Source organism: Pelodiscus sinensis, chromosome 1 (genome assembly GCF_049634645.1).
Source record: "Pelodiscus sinensis isolate JC-2024 chromosome 1, ASM4963464v1, whole genome shotgun sequence".
Lineage (NCBI taxonomy): Eukaryota > Metazoa > Chordata > Testudines > Trionychidae > Pelodiscus > Pelodiscus sinensis.
In genome coordinates, this window is record NC_134711.1 from 213,558,643 (window position 1) to 213,578,478 (window position 19,836).

The 19,836-nt window shown below is 42.1% G+C and overlaps 1 long non-coding RNA gene across 1 annotated transcript; it reads right to left on the minus strand.

Moving 5' to 3' along the window:
• Positions 1–517: 517 nt before the first annotated feature.
• Positions 518–14,615, minus strand: LOC112545734 (uncharacterized). The gene is made up of 3 exons (XR_003089280.2): positions 14,526–14,615; positions 12,286–12,420; positions 518–641 (listed from the first exon to the last, which is right to left on the minus strand). It is a non-coding gene; the product is annotated as an uncharacterized LOC112545734 (long non-coding RNA).
• Positions 14,616–19,836: the final 5,221 nt, after the last annotated feature.

Below are 19,836 nucleotides of genomic sequence, written 5' to 3' on the forward strand. Positions count from 1 at the left end.
AGTAGATAGTATAGAACAGTGCTCAGCCTGAATAATCTGAGAGGCAGGCAGAAGACTTTGTAGGGCTAGAAAATGGTAGTCCACTTGAGGAATTAATTTTGAAGTACCCATCTATTTTATAGGCTTATTTTCTAGCACCCACCTTGTCAGTATGTAACCATAGCTATATTGTCTTTTGTTCGCATGGATAAGCAAACAATTCATCCTCCAGAACAGGGCTGGCCCATAATATTTTGGCACCTGAGGCGGGGAGCTCAAAGGATGCCCCCATTCCTTTTCTCCTGCCTGCCTGTTATGTCTCTTGTGCCCTTCTTCCTCCAGCACAGCACTCCACCATCTCTGTGCATCTAGAGCAGAGAAAATACATATGCACCAGCAGCAGACACAATTTTCTACACTCTGGGTCCTAGTGGCGCACCCTCCCTCTTCCCTCCCACACACCTGAGGCGGGTGCCTCAGTTTGCCTCATGGTAAGGTCAGCCCTGCTCCAGAAGAATTTTTGAGCCTTAAGGATAAATTCATTCTATGAGCTGACTTTATTTGCAGTAAAAGCCATCATTCCAACATTACCTTAAGTTTGGAGGCAGAATTTTTAAGGCCCCTCCTGCACATCACTGATTTCCAGAAATAAAAGACCATCTCTGCAAAGCAAGAATTAGAAAATGAACTTTGAGTTGTCAACTATTGAGGAAAACCCTGCTCCTAAAAATCAGCCCCTTTAACAAGAACTCTAAAATAAGTATGCCCTCAGAGAAAGTTTAAGCATTTGGGTAATTTAAGCATTTAAGATTCCTCCCTTGTTTGGTTTTAGCTATGTAGGTTGCTCATTATCTGGCTCAGACTTTTGCATCCAGTCTTCCAAAAATTAGCCCAGCTTTCATGGTGGTTTGTAGTTTCAATTAAATACTCCTGACATGAGGTTATACTCGAAAAAGGAATTGGTGTAGTGTGGTTCCATGTTTCTTACTGATTCCATCAAACTTGCTGAGGGAAAAGCTGGACTCCAACAACCCAATAGCAAAAGTTCTATAATCAAATCTTATTTAACAGTTCTGTTGATGTGAGTCAAACAAAACCCAGTGTTCTGCAGCTCTGTTAGCACCTGAAACAAAACAGGAGGGAAGACTTGTGGTTTTTGGGGAGGCAGGGTTGTCACTTAAATTGGTAGTGAATGACTCTGAATATAGACAGGGAACACAGTTGTTGAAGATAATGGTGCCATTTTATACTTCTAAAAGATAGGGATGTAAATGAGTAGTTGACTATCTGATAAGCAAATGCTTATCGGATAGTCAACACAGTAGTTGACTAGTCATCTCCCCCCCCCACCCCACCCCCCTGCTTGCTGTCTCTATCAGAAAGAGGCAGCAAGCCTGGGGGAAGAGAAGGGGGTATTTCAAAGCGGCAGCACCATGTGGTGCTGCCAGGGCTGACCTTATCATGAGGCGAACTGAGGCAGCCACCTCTGGTGCCAGACTGTGGGGGGGTGCCACTAGGTCTCAGAGAATTGAGACCTTTCAAAGTTTTGGCCCAAGTGAGGAGGCATGGGGGTGTCATTTGAGCTCCCTGCCTCAGGTGCCAAAATGTTGTGGGCCGACCCTGGGTGCTGCCGCTTAGAAACATCATTGTTGGTGTTTCAGGAGCTAGTCCTAGGCTCCCCGTGGCATTTCAAAGCAGCAGCATCACATGGAGCCCGGTTTCAGCAGGGGAGTCCCTAGCTGATCCTGGGCTCCATGGGGCACTGCCATTTTTTAATGCCGTGAGGAGCCTGATGCCGGACTTCCCACGGTGTTTCAAAGCAGCCGCGCTGCCTGGAGCCCAGGGTCAGGGAGGAGGGAGTCCCCAGCTGATCCTGGGCTCCACATACCGCTGCCACTTTGAAATGCCACAGGGAGCTTGGGGCCAGTGGGGGACTTCCCTGCTGGCCCCAGGCTCCCCACAGCGCTTTGTTCTTTGAAGTGTAGCAACACTTATTGACTAATCAATTAATCAAAATTTCACATCCTTAGTAACAGATATTACCAAACCTACCTTGTCCCACTCATATTCTGGAAGCTACATGTTACAAAACAACTTTTTTTGCTTTTCTGATCATAATTTCTTTTTAATAAAACCCATTTATTACATATTTGCACAATGACTATTAAATAACTGATGAAACTGGGTATTTGACAGTGTTACTTTTGTCTGCACCCCAATACTTGCTGGTAGTTGGGTTGACAAATTAAAAAATGCATTAGCATAACGTATAATTGTAAAACTTAAATTGGATTGATTTCCAGACTTGGTTGCATTCAGTTCTGTTTCCAGGCTAATATCTAAAGATTGCTCATACACAATTGTGCTTATTTCATACAAACTTTTATTCTCTTTGGTCAAAGATGTTATTCTGGACAGTCTGTCAATATTTTGGTTTCAGCATCTACAGCTGTGGAGCTTTCATACCCCATGAGTTTCCTACTGTTAAATCCTTGCAGAGGTGACAATGTGTTTATGGAAAGCATCTGAAAGCTAATGTAACTGTTTTCAGTAACAACCAAGAATTTCACATCATATCAGAGGGGGGAGTTTTCAACACATTACTGACATCTAGGTATAAACTGTATGAATGATGTCCAAGGTATTCCTGGTATGCAACTCAGTTCACATTAGAATGTCTGTATATCTCTCTCTTCCTTCTTGGCTCTACTGTTTACATAAATGTGCTTGGCCTCACTTCAGTTCCTCTCTTTATTTGAAACTTCTGTTTCAATTGATGCATGAGAAATTCTCAGGAAAAATGAAGCTGTGGAGGACGACTCAGAAAATCTGCATGGATTAAAATATTAGGGCCTGATCCTTAGCTGGTGACTTAATGCCCCATAGGAGCACCAAAGTCAAGTCAAGGGTTTATATGAGCTAAAAATCTGTCCCTCTTAAATGTCTCTGAGGTCCCTTGAAATTCACTTCCTGTAAGTCTCAAGAAGATCAGTACAAAACTTGATGGCTAGATTTTCACATGGTTTTGTCAAATGTTTTCTTTGGCTTAGCTCCATGGACATGTCATTCTCAAATTTTGCTCTGCGTTTCCAGTTTAAACAAGTCCCCCAATCATCAAGTTTCACACGGTTTTGTTATGAAGCAGAAAACAAATGCAGGTTTTGCTTTCTTTAGAAGTGGATCTCGTCACTGGTTTGTGCATCTTAGCCAATCTTTCATTGACTCTTCTTTGAGAAATCTCAGAAGGGTAGCCATGTTAGTCTGTAACTTTAAAAACAATGAGAAGCCCTGTGGGACCTTAGAAACTAAGCAAAAGATTTAGAATCATGAGCTGTTGTGGGCAAAATCCAGGGTGTTGCCCACAAAAAGCTCATGATTGTATATATTTTAGTTAGTCTCTAAGGGCACGTCTACAATGTAACACTATTTCGAAATAGCTAATGCTATTCTGAAATAACTTAGTCCAAGTCTATACAGCAGGAAGTTATTTCAAAATAGTGTCAAAATACTGTCAAGCTGGAGGACTTCTTACTCTGACTCCTGTAACCTTCATTGTATGAGGAGTAAGGGAAGTTGGAGGAAGAGTGCTCTATTTCAAAGTAAGTGTTGTGTAGGTGCTCCCTATTTCAAAATAAGATACGCTATTGATTTAGCTCAATTTGAATAGCTTATTTTGAGTTAAACTCTGCAGTGTAGATGCGCCCTAAGGTGCCACAGGACTTCACATTCTTCTTTGAGAGTTCAGATTATAATGCAAACCAACCAGTAGTTTTATGGGGTGGGGGATGGCTAATACAAACCTGGTCCTAAATGGCTTTGTTTTGATTGTGTTTTTACTTCATTCCAGTCATTGCTAGTTGGAATGCAGCTTCTGCAACAAGCAACTCATTGCTCTAGCTGCCTATTTACTGTACTTCCTGGTATCAGCTGGGTCACATGTACTGTGAGAATAATCTCTTTTGCAGCGTGCATTGCAGTACTTCTTTTGCAAGTTCAAACCAAAATTAAGAAGTGGAGTCACTTTTGATACTGAAAAGAACTTTATCAAACTTCAAAGGCAGAGAAGTTTACAAGTTTAGAGTGGGTTTCAGCTTTGTAGACCTTGAACTTTTGGTGGCAGTTGATGGTGATAGTAGTCAAAATGGCTCAGTTAAGATCTCAATTATGTGATTGGCTCTTATATTCCCTTCACAGAACTATTAAGAAAGTAAATCCACTCTCTAAACAAAAAAAGTGCTGTTAACATGACAAATGATAATGTTATGTGCTTTATTCATTACTATTGTGATGCTGGCAGGCCAAGTCATGCTAAAGTATTTAACTGGTCAATTCACTGGTATATTAGTATACTTCAAAGTAATGATTAGATGTATAATCATGTATTAGGTGTTTAAACTTCATGAAAATGAATAGGGTGTTTGCATTGATTTAACTCATCTGTTCCTGTTATAATGTAATAGCAAACATTTATATTGTGTATACTCTTGAAACTAAATAATCTCTCAAAGAAAGCTTCTGAAATTTTAGAGAAAATGCTAATTTCAATGCAAGTAGTCATTATGTACGATGGTCAGAGGTCAAAAGACTAATCAGTGCTTGATGTTACATTCCCATCACTATATCCCTGCCTTTCTTTCACTTCAAGCATCTGAGGAAGTGAGCTGTAGCTCTTGAAAGCTTATGCCAAAATACATTTGTTAGTTTTTATGGTGCCACCGGACTCCTTGTAGTTTTTGCTGAAACAGACTAACATGGTTACCTCTTTGAAATAAGTCTCAGAACTGGAGATGAAATGTATCCCTCTGAGACTTACTATGTAACAGTTTTTGGTTTTAGCCTATTTAAAAACAAGAAACATATACCTGATCTGATCACAGCTTTCAACCACTTAAATCTCACTACAGTCTACCATGATTCTTAATTAATTTTGTTTGTAGTACAGTGGATATCCTTTATGAGTTTCTCTGTGCTGTGAATCGTTCCCTCCTGGTGTTGTTTTTAGAGCAATTTGCCCCTGTAAAGTCAAGTTGTTCATTGTACCCAGATAAAATAGATGACAACTTTTTCAAGTGGAGAGACTGCATTGGCAGAAAATGTGATTGTTTAGCTGTTCTGTTTGCATGATGGATGGCCTTAAGAAATTGTAGCAGTTAGCTTGAAAACAATGCCATCTGACCTGGAATTCTATAGAGATGACGTGTAGGTTTCATAGGACACTGATGAGTAGTGGGGAAATGTTACCTTTAGAAATACGAAGGAATTATTTATTGGAGATCCAGATCATGTCTCCCCCTCCTCACATGAGTAGAGTCCTTGAGTACTGGGACTAATAGTGCATGAGTTGCTCAAGTAGGATATGACCCAATCACTAAGTATGCATCTCTAGGACCATACTCTGATACACTTACCCAACATAAGTATCAGCTTCCTTCACAAATAATCTTGCCTACATCTGCAGCAGGTGTATCATGATGGTGCACCATTGATTTAACTGGAGTTATGCTAATTGGCACTACCTGGACCAGGATCTGGACCAGTGATTTCCCTGGGGCTAGTTGGGGGGGAAGGTGCTACCCAGTGTGAGAAAATGTCAGAATCTGGTCTTACTGACTTGCAGGCAGACCCTGTGGCAGCACTCTTGCCAAGACTGCAGGCATTAGCTAAGAATTGACAAACTCTCAGCTGGAGATGGGACCATTTCACCTATATGCTACTTTTGCTTAACCACCCCCACCCAGATACTAGTCTTATAAAAAGTGAGTCTATACAATGCTTGTAAATTGCGGCATGTGTTAAACTCACTTGTAATGTCAGTATTCCACTCTATAAGAAATTGTGAGTTTTGCTTTCAAACTTATGAATCCAGACACAGAAATCATCCCCTCTCCTCCATCCAAGAAGACTATTAAAATGCAAGGGGGCATTATAAAACACAAGTTTTTGTTAATTGCCCCATCCACACATGGAGACATGTGTGCAGAAGGCTTCCTTCCATAGCCTTGAATGCTGGAGGAGGGAAATAAAAACAGCTAGCAGAAAGAGTTTTCATCTCTTTTCTATTTGAACTCTCATAGGGCCAGACAAACCAAACTGAAGCTAGAGTCTCATTTCTTTTTCCTAGTTAAACTATCTAAAGGTTTATTATTACAGGATTGGCTACAGGCATTGCCTTTTTGTAAGATCTAGGGTACTAATTGATCTGGAGTAAACATCTAGTCTCTTGGGACTGGGAGCAACCTGAATATGATGTGATTTTTGGTGTAAGTGACCATTTATCACTAAATCCAATCTACCTTGGTGGCAAGAGCCTAAAAGACTGGTGAGACTACAGCAGTGGTTCTCAAATATTTTGGCCCATGGCCCTACTGGCTCAATGCAACCCTTTCCATGGGCTACCAGTTGCTAAGGGAAACTTGCTGTTAATTGCATAATTACACCTGAGCCGTTTTGCTAGTGCTGCAGCTAGGGAGAATTGTTTAATTTAATCAGTAAGAAAGGAAATATTAATGTAAATGATTAAACAGATTACGCACTTTAACTTTCTCATGTTAGTTTATCAAACTTCATTTTAAATAAAGTAAAATATTAATTTATGTCCAACCCAAAAGGCATCAATCCAGCAGGCATGGGGAACCTTTTTGAACTGAGGGCCACTGGCCCACTGAAAAATCAGTTGGAAACCACACGAGTGAGAAGCAAAAAAATCCCTCCAAAACCCCCCAATCCTCACTGATGTGGCCCCCAACTGAGACACCTTACTCCTCTGGTGCTCCTGCTCCATGGAGGTAGACAGAGGGACAAGGAGGACTGAGATTCAGGGCTTCCCATAGGCCAGATTTACTCTTCTGGGGTTCCAGGGTTAGTGGATTTTGTGGACCCCTCTAGGCTCTGGGGTGGGGACAAAAATGAGAGGTTCAGTGTGCAGGACAGGGCATCGAGCGAGTGGGTTAGAGTCGGAGGTGAAGGATCTGGATGGGAGAGTGGGTGCTGGAGGAGGTGAGGATACAAGATCTGGATGGAGATAGGGTGCAGGAGCAGGCTGGCAGTAGAATGTCTGTCTGGGTGGGGGAGGCAAGAGCAAGGGAAGGTATAGTATGTGACCAGGAGGGAGAGGATGCAGGAGCAAGGGAGGGTGCAGAAGCAGGGTAGGATAGGGGTAGGATGTCTGGCTAAGGTGGAAGGTGCAGGAGCAGGCTGGGGGTAGAGTGTACAGCCAGGGGGAGGGTGTAGGAGGAAGAGAGGGTGCAGAAGCAGGCTGGGGGTAGGGTATCTGACCAGGGGGAAGGTACAGGAGCAGGCTGGGGGTGCAGGGTCTCAGCAGGGGGATGAGTGATGGGGTGGGGGTGAAGGGTCTGTGCATGTGGGATAGGCACTTATTTGCCTTCATGCCCTGTGCCACTCCCAGGCAGTGCTCCTAGGCTCAGCTTCTTGCTGCTCCCATTGGCCGGATTCTAGACAATGGGATCAGTGGGGAAAGTCTTCAGGAAGTGCGTCCCTGCACTGCTTTTTCCCCAGTTGGGGGAGAGTGAGAAACAGCATGTGGAGCTGCTTTTGACTCTGCTTCTTCCTGAGGTGTATCTGAGATGGATCCGGGGGGAGGGCTCGTGACTTTCTTCTCTCCGCCCCATGAGAAGCCAGTACTGACCCTCCAAGCGCGCAGCGTTATCCAGAAGTACACATTTGTTATTGGCTTGGTAAAATCTAATTATGGAATGCACACCAGTTTGGAGTACTTACCCCGTTTTTGACAGTCTGCCCTCAACTGGGCACTAATGGTCATGAGCCTCTCAAGAAAGAATGTAACTTGTACTTCTCCTCCCTCTGTGAATCCCTGGAACTACAGTGCATGTGCAGATAGTCTCATAGGGTATGTTTACACTGCAGGCTTATTTAGAAATAAGCTATTTCGGAATAGTTATTCCAAAATAGCTTATTTCAAAATAGCACATCTACTCTTCAGGGAAGCCTCAAAATTAGTCTAAGGAAGGCTTCCCTAATGTAGATGTGTTATCACAATTTAGAGCCCCAGGAGGCATTGGGGATGAGTAACTTAGAATCGCCATGGTGAGAGGCTAATTTGAAATAGCAGCAGTGGAGAGTCTACACTTGCCTTATTTCAAAATAGTTATTTCAGAAGAGATTATTCCTCACAGAATGAGGTTTACAGGTTTCATATTAAGCTGTTCGTTATTTTGAAATTATTTCAAAATAATGGAATGGCTGTGTAGACACTTGCATTGTTATTTCGAAATAACACTAGTTATCACGAAATAACGGAGCAGTGTAGAAGCACCCATAGTGAATGGTGTTTCTAGCTTAATGGTCTTCAAACATTTGATTATAAAGAAACTATGGACACAATATAGAAATTAAATGGATCCAAAGTACAGATGTTGATAATAAAAAAGAGCTGGTGTTATAATTATGTGTTTATACGGTAGTTATACAAAGATAATATTGGTGGGAAGTGGAGATTAATATATAGCCCAGTTTATCAGCTTTAGGCAGGGAAAACCTTAGAAGTACTTAGATATTTAGAAGTCTTTGTGACAAACTCTAGACAGCCTTTGCAAGAATGAATATTCACAATAAGCAGAAATGTTGTTTATTTGTACACTGCAGCCTATATCAGGAAAACTTATGTCACTCAGAGATATGAATAGTCCACCATCCAGAGAGACATAAGTTACACTGATATAAGTGCTAGTGCGCACAGAACTAGGTTGGTGGAAAAAGCTTGTGAGAGACATTTTGAGTCTGATGTTCACTAAAGAGGCCTGGGGCTGTCGCCTACAAAACTGCTCCTTTTGGTTCCTTTTCAGAGACACTGGAGGCCGGATGTGGCCCCCGCTTGCCTGGATCCAGCCCCTGGAGGCTCAGGCCTCCCCCCTCCAGCATTGGATAGCCCATGCTGGCACTCCAGCCCCTGGTCTCCCACCGCCCCACCGTGGGGCTGGAGCAAACAAAATCTACTAGCCTGGGCTCCCCTAGGCTCTGGTGTGTGAGGAGAATGGGAGAAATATCTTTCTTCTCAGTTGGGGACCATATCAGTGATAGGTGAGAGCTTTTTGTTTTTTCTCATTTTGCTTTTCATTTGTGTGTGGCCCCTGACTGATTTTTCTATGGGTCAGCAGTCCCCGACCCAAAAAAGGTTCCTCACTCCTGCTTTATACATTCTTTGTAAGTAAACAAGATTTCATCAAAGAAAATACCAGACTCCAATAATTTCTGCTTTCACCTGGAACATCCCTATCTCCCCAAACTAGGACAAGTTGTTCAGGTCAAAAAGGGACAAAAGACAGGACTATGCAGCACTTTAAAGACTAACAAAATGGTTTATTAGGTGATGAGCTTTTGTGGGCCAGACCCAGTTCTTGTTAGTCTTTAAAGTGCTGCATAGTCCTGTCTTTTGTTTCAGCAAAACCAGACTAACACGGGTACATCTCTATTACTATAAGTCAAAAAGGGGTAACAGTTGGTTAAATCCACTGCCAATATGCATCGGTGAGAAGTGAGTCATTGTCAACATTAACAGAAACTCTGTTTCTTTTGTCTGTTTGCTCCCTGTTGCTCTGTTCAGTAGCTGATGTGACTTAGACTTGGAGCAGCTTTGCAGGCATAGAAACCCTTAAGCAAAGAGGGGTGCATACACAGAAAGAACCAATGTGTAAGTTACCAAGTTTCTCAGAATTTGTTTTAAACTGTAGGACCAGTTCACATCTCATTTGGATCTCTTCCAGAAGAAAAATGGTTTTAGGGACTTTTCCTAAACACAGAGTAATTTACAGGATGCATACCGGTAACTGCTAAATAAATAATGTGACTAAATCAGCAGTTAGCAGCAGCTGCATGCTTTCACAGATAAGACTGAGCTGTTTTGGTTTTTGAACTTTAATTTGTTTTACGGACTTCCCTAGCTGCCTCTTCTGTTTTACCTACCACTCTTTTTAACATGGTGTTTACTAAGATTTGGTCTACACTATGCAGTTATGTAGCCCTAATAATGTTTGTGTCTACACTACCGGGTCCCTTCCTCTGATGTAACTTTTCTGCTATATCATCTTTATTATTCCACCTCCACGAGAGATGTAGTGATTAATTTTATATAGACTGACAAGGTGACGGTTCAGATGCTTCCTTGGCTATGTTGACTTAACTGGCATCCAGGAGGTATCCCACAATGCTCTGCTGTGACGGTTCCAGTAAACGTTCTTTACTCTGCTGCCCAGCAGTCAGGTTCACAGGCAACAGCCCCTCCTCTGTTAAAGGACTGATAACTTTTGAATTTAATCTCTTGTTTGTTCAGCACAGAGGGCATACAAGAAGGCAAACGGTCATTCTGGTTCAACACCCCAGACATGTGGCTTTTACAAGAACCTGCAGGCAACACCATAGAAAAATACCCCTTTCTGTTTATGTACTTGTTGGCAAGGCTGATTGCTATGATCAGTCACCCCACCAAACTGAGGGAACCTTTTCGTGGTGGTATATCCTGCACATTGCCCAGAGTCACCACCCTCCTTAGCAGAAGGTGATTAATGGCGCTGAATACTTGGCTAACACCAGCAACGCCATCCCTCACCCCCACCTTAGTAACCAACTCCAGAGTATGTCTACACTGCACAGCTACCCTGCATCTACACAAGCCGCCTGTTATACTGAAATATTTTTCAAAACAACAGGTGTGCTATTTTGCCATCCCAATAAACCTCATTGTATGAGGGTTAAGGCATGGCTCAAAATAGCATATTATTTCAAAATCTGGCACTGTGTAGGCACACCAAATTTCATAATAAGCTATTTTGAAAGAGATTCAAAATAAGATATGCAATTTTCTTAGCACAAATTGCATATCTTATTTTGAGTTTACGGTGCTGTGTAGATGCACCCTCAGTTAGCCAGTATTTAATAAGGGCTATTTTTATATTCTAATTTTTAATCAAAATATGATGCAGTATCAATTGAAACAATTTATAGAAGTCTATTACACCAACACTGTTCCCTTTATCTACCAAACTTGTAATCTCCAAAAAAAAAAAAATCAAGTTAGTTTGACAGGATTTGTTTTTCCATAAACCCATGTTGATTGGCATTAAATATATTACTCTGTTTCTATCTTTATTGCATTATTTTGAACAGGATCAATGTCATACTGACAGACCTATGATTACCAGGATCATCCTGTATATTCTTTTCAAATATTGGCATTACAGTAGCTTTCTTCTAGGCTCTGGAATGTCTTTGATGTTCCAAAACATAGTGAAAATCAATATTAATGATCCAACAACCTCCTCAGCCAGCTATTTTAAAACTCTTGATGTAGATTTAAAAATGTCTAAATGTGAGACCTGCTGTTTTCATCCTGAGGCACTAGTAGAATGGAAAATCTGCTACACTGACTTCATCATCTGTTTTCTCCCTCAAATTGCAGTGCAAAATTAATTGTTGAATACTTCTAACTTTGATTATTATTATTGATAGCCATTTCTGTCTAAAAGCGTATCAATACTGCCATTAGGATTCTTTTTGTCCTTGAGGGCATGTTTACGCTAAGAAACTATTTCAAAATAATGAAAATTGAAAGACTAACTCCTGAAATAACCATTTTGAAATAAGCTTATTCCCAGAGGAAAGCACGAGTACAGATTTCAAAATAATGGTCTTGGTAATGTGGATGCTCCACTTACTTTTTCAAAATAAAGGAGTTTATTTCAAAATAACCCCTTAGGGTACGTCTAGACTACCGCGTTTTGTCGACAGATACTGTCGACAAAACTTCCGTCGACAATTTGCGTCCAGACTCATGGAGTTCTGTCGACAAAGCAAGCCACTTTGTCGACAGGACTCCGTAGTCTGGACGCAGTGTTACAGGCAATAACACCTTCTGTCGACAGAGTTCTGTCGACAGAAAGTGTTATGCCCCGTAAAATGAGGTATACCAGCGTCGACAAAACCGCGGAGTTCTGTCGACGTTACGTCGACAGAACTCCGCGGTAGTGTAGACGCTGGTATTGTTTTGTCGACAAAAGTCCTCTTTTGTCGACAAAACTAGGTAGTCTAGACACACCCTTAGTGTAGACCAGGACTAATATGCCTTAAAAACCTCCTTCTTATTATCTTTAATTCTATTTGCCATAGATTTCTTCTTGTGTCCTTTTGCTTCCATTATCAATTTTCTATAATTTCTAGTTTCTGATTAGATTAATTACTATCAATTTCTCTTTTCTTCAATATTTTATTTATATTTTTTATTTTTATATGTCTTCCTTTTCAGTAGGCAAAATTATGACTTGAATTATACACTACCTATACTGTGGATCACAGCATGCGTAGAGTGGAAGAGTAGTCTCTTTGGGTTAATTCTCCTTTTTCCTGAACAAATTGGAAGGAGTGCGTGGGACCTTGATTCTATTCCACAACTTGCTAGCCGTAGCAGTTGAGCTGGAGAGAAGGAAAGAATGATAGATGGCTCAGATTATTTTCCCCAGGTCTTATATAGTAGCAGTCTAACTGCACAGCGTGTTTTGCTTGAATTTATTTGGGTAAAGTTGAATATGACATTAAGAACTAGATTTTTGATTGCACAGTATAGAGCTAAGTCTCAGGTGCAACATTTGGATACTGACTAGAGTTTCAGTGTTTAATTCAAATAACCCCCAAATCCAGAGACTGTTTGGATCAGGATTTTTGTTTAGGCCTTCTAATACAACCTTAGCCCCAAACAATTTATTTCTCTAAATTATGAAACATGGATTTGGACTTTCTTATGTACAAAACAAAGTTTTGATTGTTTAGCATGCTTTGCATTTGTACAAATGAAAAATGGCATTGTTTTTTTAAAACTGAAATTCAGTAGATCACAAATCCATAATAGGGAAATCACAAGATTTTATTTAGAAATTCAATTTATAAACTATGCTCCTCATTTTTTCTAAATTCAACCTCTCAGTTTCTTAGCATGTGCACTTCAGTGTTTGTGGCTAGCAGTTGGATTGACAACATATCATTATGGAGTGTCTGATCACTAATCCAAATGCTAAGAAGTATTTATGTGCAAGACCATTAGCTTAAGCTTCAGTAAACAATACATAACATTGGGACATATATAATAGACCTTCTGTACATAAAAACAGAGTCAAAATACAGTCATCCATAACAGTAGCCTTCCATTATAGTATTCTGTTGGGAAAATAATACATGTAATGTCCAAACCAAACTACCTATTTAATTAGGTAAATAAAAAACCTTTTAAATGCAGTTCAATACATATTGCACTGATCCTAAGTACATATTTGCAAGAATTACATTCAGCTGATCAAAACATCAGAACAAAAGGTGCCATTCTAGTTTATCAGCTTCCATGATAAAAAGGCTTTCTTTTTTTTCTCTCTCTTTTTGAAGTTTATATCTCAGAGCCCAGAGGAATTCACAGGGGAAGAAAGCCCTCTATATTTAAATATTGTAAAAGCCAACAGATTCAAAAGGTACACTTAAGCCAATATTCCTTTCTGATTCTTTTCATTGTGCCCTGGTCTTGTGCTGTCTGTTTGTTTTTCACAGATGTAGCACAGAACTAAGCTTTGAATATCCTGGCTTTCATGGTTTGTATCAAGATGTAAATGTGATCCAATCTCCTTTCTTTGCCTCTGAGATGCAGGCACCAGGAGCTTTGATTTCCTTAATTTCACTCATCTTTCTCAAAAGGTAATTTTTTATTCTTGCTCAGTATACTGGCTGGGGATGATGGCCTAATTCTGAGCACATCAGGTATAATCACAATTTGTGAGTGTGTGTGTGTGTGTGTAGGGTTGTAGGGTTTTTTTGTTTTTGTTTTTTGCCACAAGAACTTTGAGCAACATGTACCTAGTCCAGTAACAGAATATTATTGACAGTTTGACTTTTAATTACTTTTTATACACTTGGTTCTATTTCTGCACTATGCATCCAAAGAGCTGATAAACTCCTTAGCCAGAATCCAGCTAAGTATTTAAGCGTGTGCTTAATATTAAACACCTGAGTAGTCCTGTGCACATCAGCACAAAAGTGTTTTGCTGGATCAGAGCCAGAGAGCACCAGAGGTATCCCAAAAAAACTCTGCCGCATCTAAAGAATGCATCTGCTCTTATCTTTTTTTTTTGTGGAAGAGCAGGCGCACTCTTTCGGAAGCTCCGTTTTCCTCCTCCCACGAGGAAGAAGGGCTCAACCGAAAAAGGTTTTTTTTTTTTTAAATTTAGGCCAGTATAGACAGACCGAATTTTGGAAAAGCCTCTTCCAAAAAAACTATCGGAATTTGTGTGCCTTTTTCCAATAAAACCCCATCATGTAGACATAGCCTCAGAGGTATAACAAAGGCAGCATCATAGAAACACCATCTCTGCAACCTGACATCTCGTGTATTAGCTTCTTTAATTCCTCTGTGACAATGTCTCTGACTTTGAAATAACAATATACTGGGAATAGTTTCTAAAGAGTTATTTTATTAGTCATCTGTGGTTTATTTCAGCCCAGTATCTATATCTCAGGATATAGCTGCTAATGTGACTCACTCCAGGATGATTATGTTGTGGTTTCAACCAGCTGCTACTTGGACTTGGAAGCCTTGGTGAGGTTTGTGTCTGTAATAATTCCATTTGGTAACCGTGGTGATGCAAATATATTCAGGAATTCTTCTGGCATGAATACATATTCTTTTCCCCCTTACCTATTCCTTGAGGAATCGTTTTTACCTTTTTCTCCTGTGCCAGCAGGTGGCCTGTCACATCTCTGATATTTCAAGTAAATCTCAATGATTTCTGTCTGTCTGTTCATTTCTGCACTACAGACTTGTGGTTCTATCCTGGAGGTAAAATGGCACTTGCTAGTGTGCAGTTGTTGTTGTCACTTGCCTTATGGGCTGCCTGCTGAGCTGTCAGCCTGAACATTGTTTTTTGTCTGTCTTTCAAAGTAACATTTTTGTTCCTTTGCCTTTTGTCCGGCATTTGTAATCCTAGTGTTCATTCAGGTCAAGTCGTTCGTGTGGAAAGTAAAGTCCTTGTTTACGTGCCCATTAATAACTGAACTGGAGAAGCTGCTTCTACAGGTAGTATCTGAAATCCTATAGAACTAGAACTCAACCGTTATCACATTTAGCCTCCTTTAAGATATTTTAACTTTGTGCCATCTTGCTCCTCTGGAGATGTTTCAGTATGGCAGGTTATGTTCTAACATCAATTGTAGAAAATTCCTACAATTCTCCACTTGAGAACTGGAGACTTTTGTCAGTAACTGGACCCTCTGATCCTTGCTTGTTATGATTTGATATGATTCAGTAATCCCCTTTCTACTGCTTAAATAGCAAACTTCACCCTTAATACAGCTTCTTTCTTCTTATTAAGTACTCAGGCTTGGAAGATGCAGGTGTAGTGGCTATATTGAAAGCCTGTGTAGAAAATATATTGCTTAGTAGGGGTGTCTGTGAAGAGACAATTCAAGTCAATGGATCCAAATTGCTCTGTGATGGCTTCTCAGAGAAGATCCTCCATTCACAAAGTATCAAGTCTCTTTCCCAGACAGGGCACCTGCCTGGAATGCATTACTTACAATGTCCTGGCCTGGGGAAAATCTAGGCTTTATTCAGAACATAACACAAATGTAGTTTCTTATGAAGCAACATGGAGTTCAAAATTTGACACAAACCTATCCCATTGGGTCACACAAGGTCACTTTTGCGGTGTTCAAAAACCCTCTAGTCAGTGGAAAGGTTCACATTAATAACAGTTAGCTTTTGACAGGGCATAGAGTATGCATTTGCATTGCATTAATTCCACTAGGTCTTCAAGGCCATGGATTTTTTTTTCATAAAATGTTCTACTTGACCCTTGCTATCACAGAATTAGCTCCAAAGATGACAACTACAGTGGCAGTGCTAATGTAAATTGACCCACATTTTTTTCCACCAAAAAGGAGAAAAGAACAACCCTTCATTCCATTTTCACAGTGGAGTCTGGAAAAAGTACAGAGCACAGAACTGTTTTGCTCATATTATCAAAAGAGGTATATCTATCAGTATGGACGGACTTCAAGGGGTTGCAGATTAAATGATTTATCCAGACCAGTTAGAAAGCTCATATAAAGACAAATTAACAAGCCTGGGTCCAATTGTTCCAATCTGATCTATTCTGTGACCTCTGCCCATACAGGGGGAGGGGGAGAAAAAAGAGGGGGGAAAGACAGTCACTCACTTCCCTGACACCAGCCATATTAAGGGAGTTCTATGCCAATGGTGAACAATCTTTGGGGAGGGAAAAATCTGGCTGTATTTTGTGCATTGGCCCCATCACTGAAGAGGAGAATACGCTGAAAAGTCAATAGTCTCTAGTGATGTGGCAAGGAGATGGGAGCATGGTTTTCTATGGGCACAGGGCTTACCCGGGGATCCTCAGGATCAACAATTTTTGCAGGATAAATCTCCTCCTTCTTCTGCAGGGGAGCTAATAGTCTCTGCTCCTCATTCAAGTATTGTATGAGAGAAACCTTGTGGGTGGTCCTTCCTTGGGCCTTCCACAGGTTTCCTGTACATAGGGAAGGCAGAGCCTTGTTCAGCCCTAATGAAATCCATGTCTGACTGTACAGGAATCATTCACATTTCTAAATGTGTGGCTGTAATGTGGCCCACATGGCTCCAAGTTACAAAGGATTCATTGGCCCTGTTTGAATGTGAAGGTATAAAATAGCCTGAGAGTGAGCTGCGAATACTCTGCACATCCCCAGGCATGCTTAATGCCTACTGCAGCATTCACTGGGGCCAGCATATCAGCTGGCCCAGTTTGAGGAGGGTATATTAAAAAGAAAATGAAAGACTCAGATATGTAATTTCAAACAATTTGCCACATGTGGTGAGGGTAGCCATGCGGAGCTGCTGCTAATAAGAATTGAGTCTGGGGAGCCTGAAAAAAGAACAGCATAACATTACTTATTTATTTATTTATTCTTTTTTGTGAACTTGATGGTAAGAAAAGAACCAGGGGACCCCAGATATGAAGCCTGGAGCTGGTGGAAGTTGAGGGGGTTGAAATCAGGGTTGCTTCTCCACTCTCTCACACCAGTGCAGCTTTTCTGACTTTAGTCCCTTGAAACCTCTTTTGTGCTGGTATGGGGGAGGGGGAGCCAACAGAATTTCCAGGACCCTGGAAAAGGTAAGGGGAGAGGCTCTGCACTTCCCAAAGGGGCAGGGGGTCCTCAGATGGAAGAGGCGGGGCTAGGGGCAGCCAGCTGTCAGCACTGCATGTAATGCATTGGGCAGTGCCTCCCCCCAGCCAGTGCATAGTGCTGTCCGCAGTGTGCTGCCTGGAGTTCCGGCTGTGATTTAAAGGCCCCAAAGCCAGTGCTCCCTGTTAGCTGTGCGCTTGAGCAGCCACCTAAGAGAAATCCAGATGCCGCCCAGCTGATTAGCAAAGCGCCTATTGCCGGCAACATATGTTTGTGCTGCTGGTGCACATCTGCTCATGCCTTTGTGCACATAACAAAATTTATTCCACATATGGATGGAAAAAATTAGAGGGAACATTGCCCAAGTCTCCTGTGGCAGTTACAGTGGCTGGAAGCCCTGGGCTCCTTTGAATCTCTGGGCCTTGGGGCAGTTGCCCCCTTTGCCCCACTCCCAAGCCACCCCTCATTGGCGGGCCTATGCTGGTATAAGGGAAAGGAGAATTGTCCCCTTTGTCTCCAGTGAGGATGCAGCCAGCTATTGAATGAATCTGAGCATCTGGCCAAAGAACCACACTGACATTCAGTACAGCGGAAAAACCGGCTGGTTCACATTCTCTTTCCCTAGCTAAAGGAAAGATTACGCTGCAGAGAACCTCTGTGAGAGAGACATTCAAGAGGGAAAACAATCACAATTTTCTCCTCGAGTTTCTGTTTTCCTTGTCTGAATAATGATCCCTCAGTATTTCCCCAGAAGGGATATCACTTTCATAGGGATGCTATTGCCAAATATCTATCTCAAATGTCACATGCTCCCAGAGCAGAACATATATAAACAGAGCCCTGCATATGAAGTGGTGCTGATACTCAAAAGCTGATAAGGAAAGTGTGCTTTCAAGATCTCATATAGGCTGCAGTGTGTGACTGAACCATTTTCCACTGAGATATTTGGGTGTGCATCATTATTATGGCCCTAAATAATATTTAGGGGACTCGATAATATTAGCTGAAAGAATTAATTCTGATATGTGTATTCTCTGATGTGTCTATTGTTAGCTGCCTCCACACAGAGAATATTTCAGCTGCACTAGAACCCATTTAAAATAGCTAATCCCCCTCTCTCCCCACTGCTCCTTGGCCCCTTTGCTTGCTTTAATTAAGCACAATGAATTAACCTCTGGCTTACAAGTGACCCTTCTCAAAATACATGTTATAATACTGCTGAAATCAAATTAGATTTCACTGCTTGATCACCCTATATGATGATGCATGAAACTGTAATACACTGTGAAGATGCTAGTTGATCCTCCTATGGACATGCAGGGTTTCCACTGTCCTAGATACGGGCCATTTCTTCTGTTGCTTCCAGCGGGGACTAGGGCCAGGTAGTGGGAAGGGCTGGCTCTGCACCCCAGGAAGGGGTGGGGCCAAGGGCTGCGAGCCCTTAGCAAAGTGGTCTCCAACCTTTTTAAGCACGAGATCACTTTTTGAATTTAAATGCAATCCAGGATCTACCTCAAACCCAAACATCTTTGCACTGCCTCCTTCCGGCCCCTTCTCCAAGGCCTCGCCCCCTGCTCACTCCATCCTCCCTCCCCCATCCACACTCACTTTTATAAGGCTGGGGGCAAAGGGCTGAGTAGTGGGGAAGGGGATGCAGACTCTGATCTTGGGCTGAAAGAGTTGGAATGTGGGGTTGGTTCTGAGCTGAGCCTGGGGCAGTGAATTGAGGTGCTGGTTCTGGGAGGGAGTTTGGGTACAAGGGGACTCGGGGCTAGGGCAGAAGTTTGGGGGCAGGAGGGGTTCAGGACTGGGGCCAGGGTTTGGAATGGAGGCTCCAGCTGGGCACTGCTTACCACAGGTGGCTTCTGGGTGGTGGTACAGAGGACTAAGGCAAGCGCATCCCTACTCTGGCCCTGCACCACTCCCAAAAGCAGACACCAAACTCTCTCCATCCCTGTCCCCCCTCTGCTTTGTGGAGATGGGGTACAGGGTGGGGGGAGGGGCATTCTAACATCAGCAAACTCTCCTCTTCTTCCTGTGCCCTGTATAGCAAGCTAGAGGCTCCTAGGGCTGGGGGCAGAGCTCCAAGGCAGAGGGAAGAAGCAATCACAGCAGTGATTACAGAAGCAGATTAAATGCTCCTGGCCAAACCTGTCAGGATCACCTGTCAGAGGCTCCAAGATCTACGAGTAGATCCTGATCTACTGGTTGGTGACCACTGCTGTAGTCAAAGTACTTTGAATGGCCGAGCTCCAGAGTAATTGATGGGCCTGGCTGCTTCTAGAAGACTAATGAATGGTTGTGATGAAAGACCTGACACATCATCCCACTAGGCATTGAACAAAGAGACACTGAGCCAGAGGTATTTATGCATCTGAAGATGGAGACAGCCTCTTAAATACCTTTAAAAATCTGGCTCATAGCCCAACTCTCCCACCCTTCCAAAGAGTTGACAAACTAAGGGCCACATTCTGGACTGAAGGGCTTGCAGGCAGTCCACGAACTCCATGTAGGTAATAAGTTTACAGCTATAAAACACACGTTGGCCAAAAAGCTCTTGATTGGAAGTCAGTGGGTTGTGCTGTGGGTGGCAGGGTCTGCCTGCACAATGCTCAGTGAAAGTGTGGAGCTAGGTCCTGAGAAGACAAGTAACAGAGGGTGTGTCTAGAC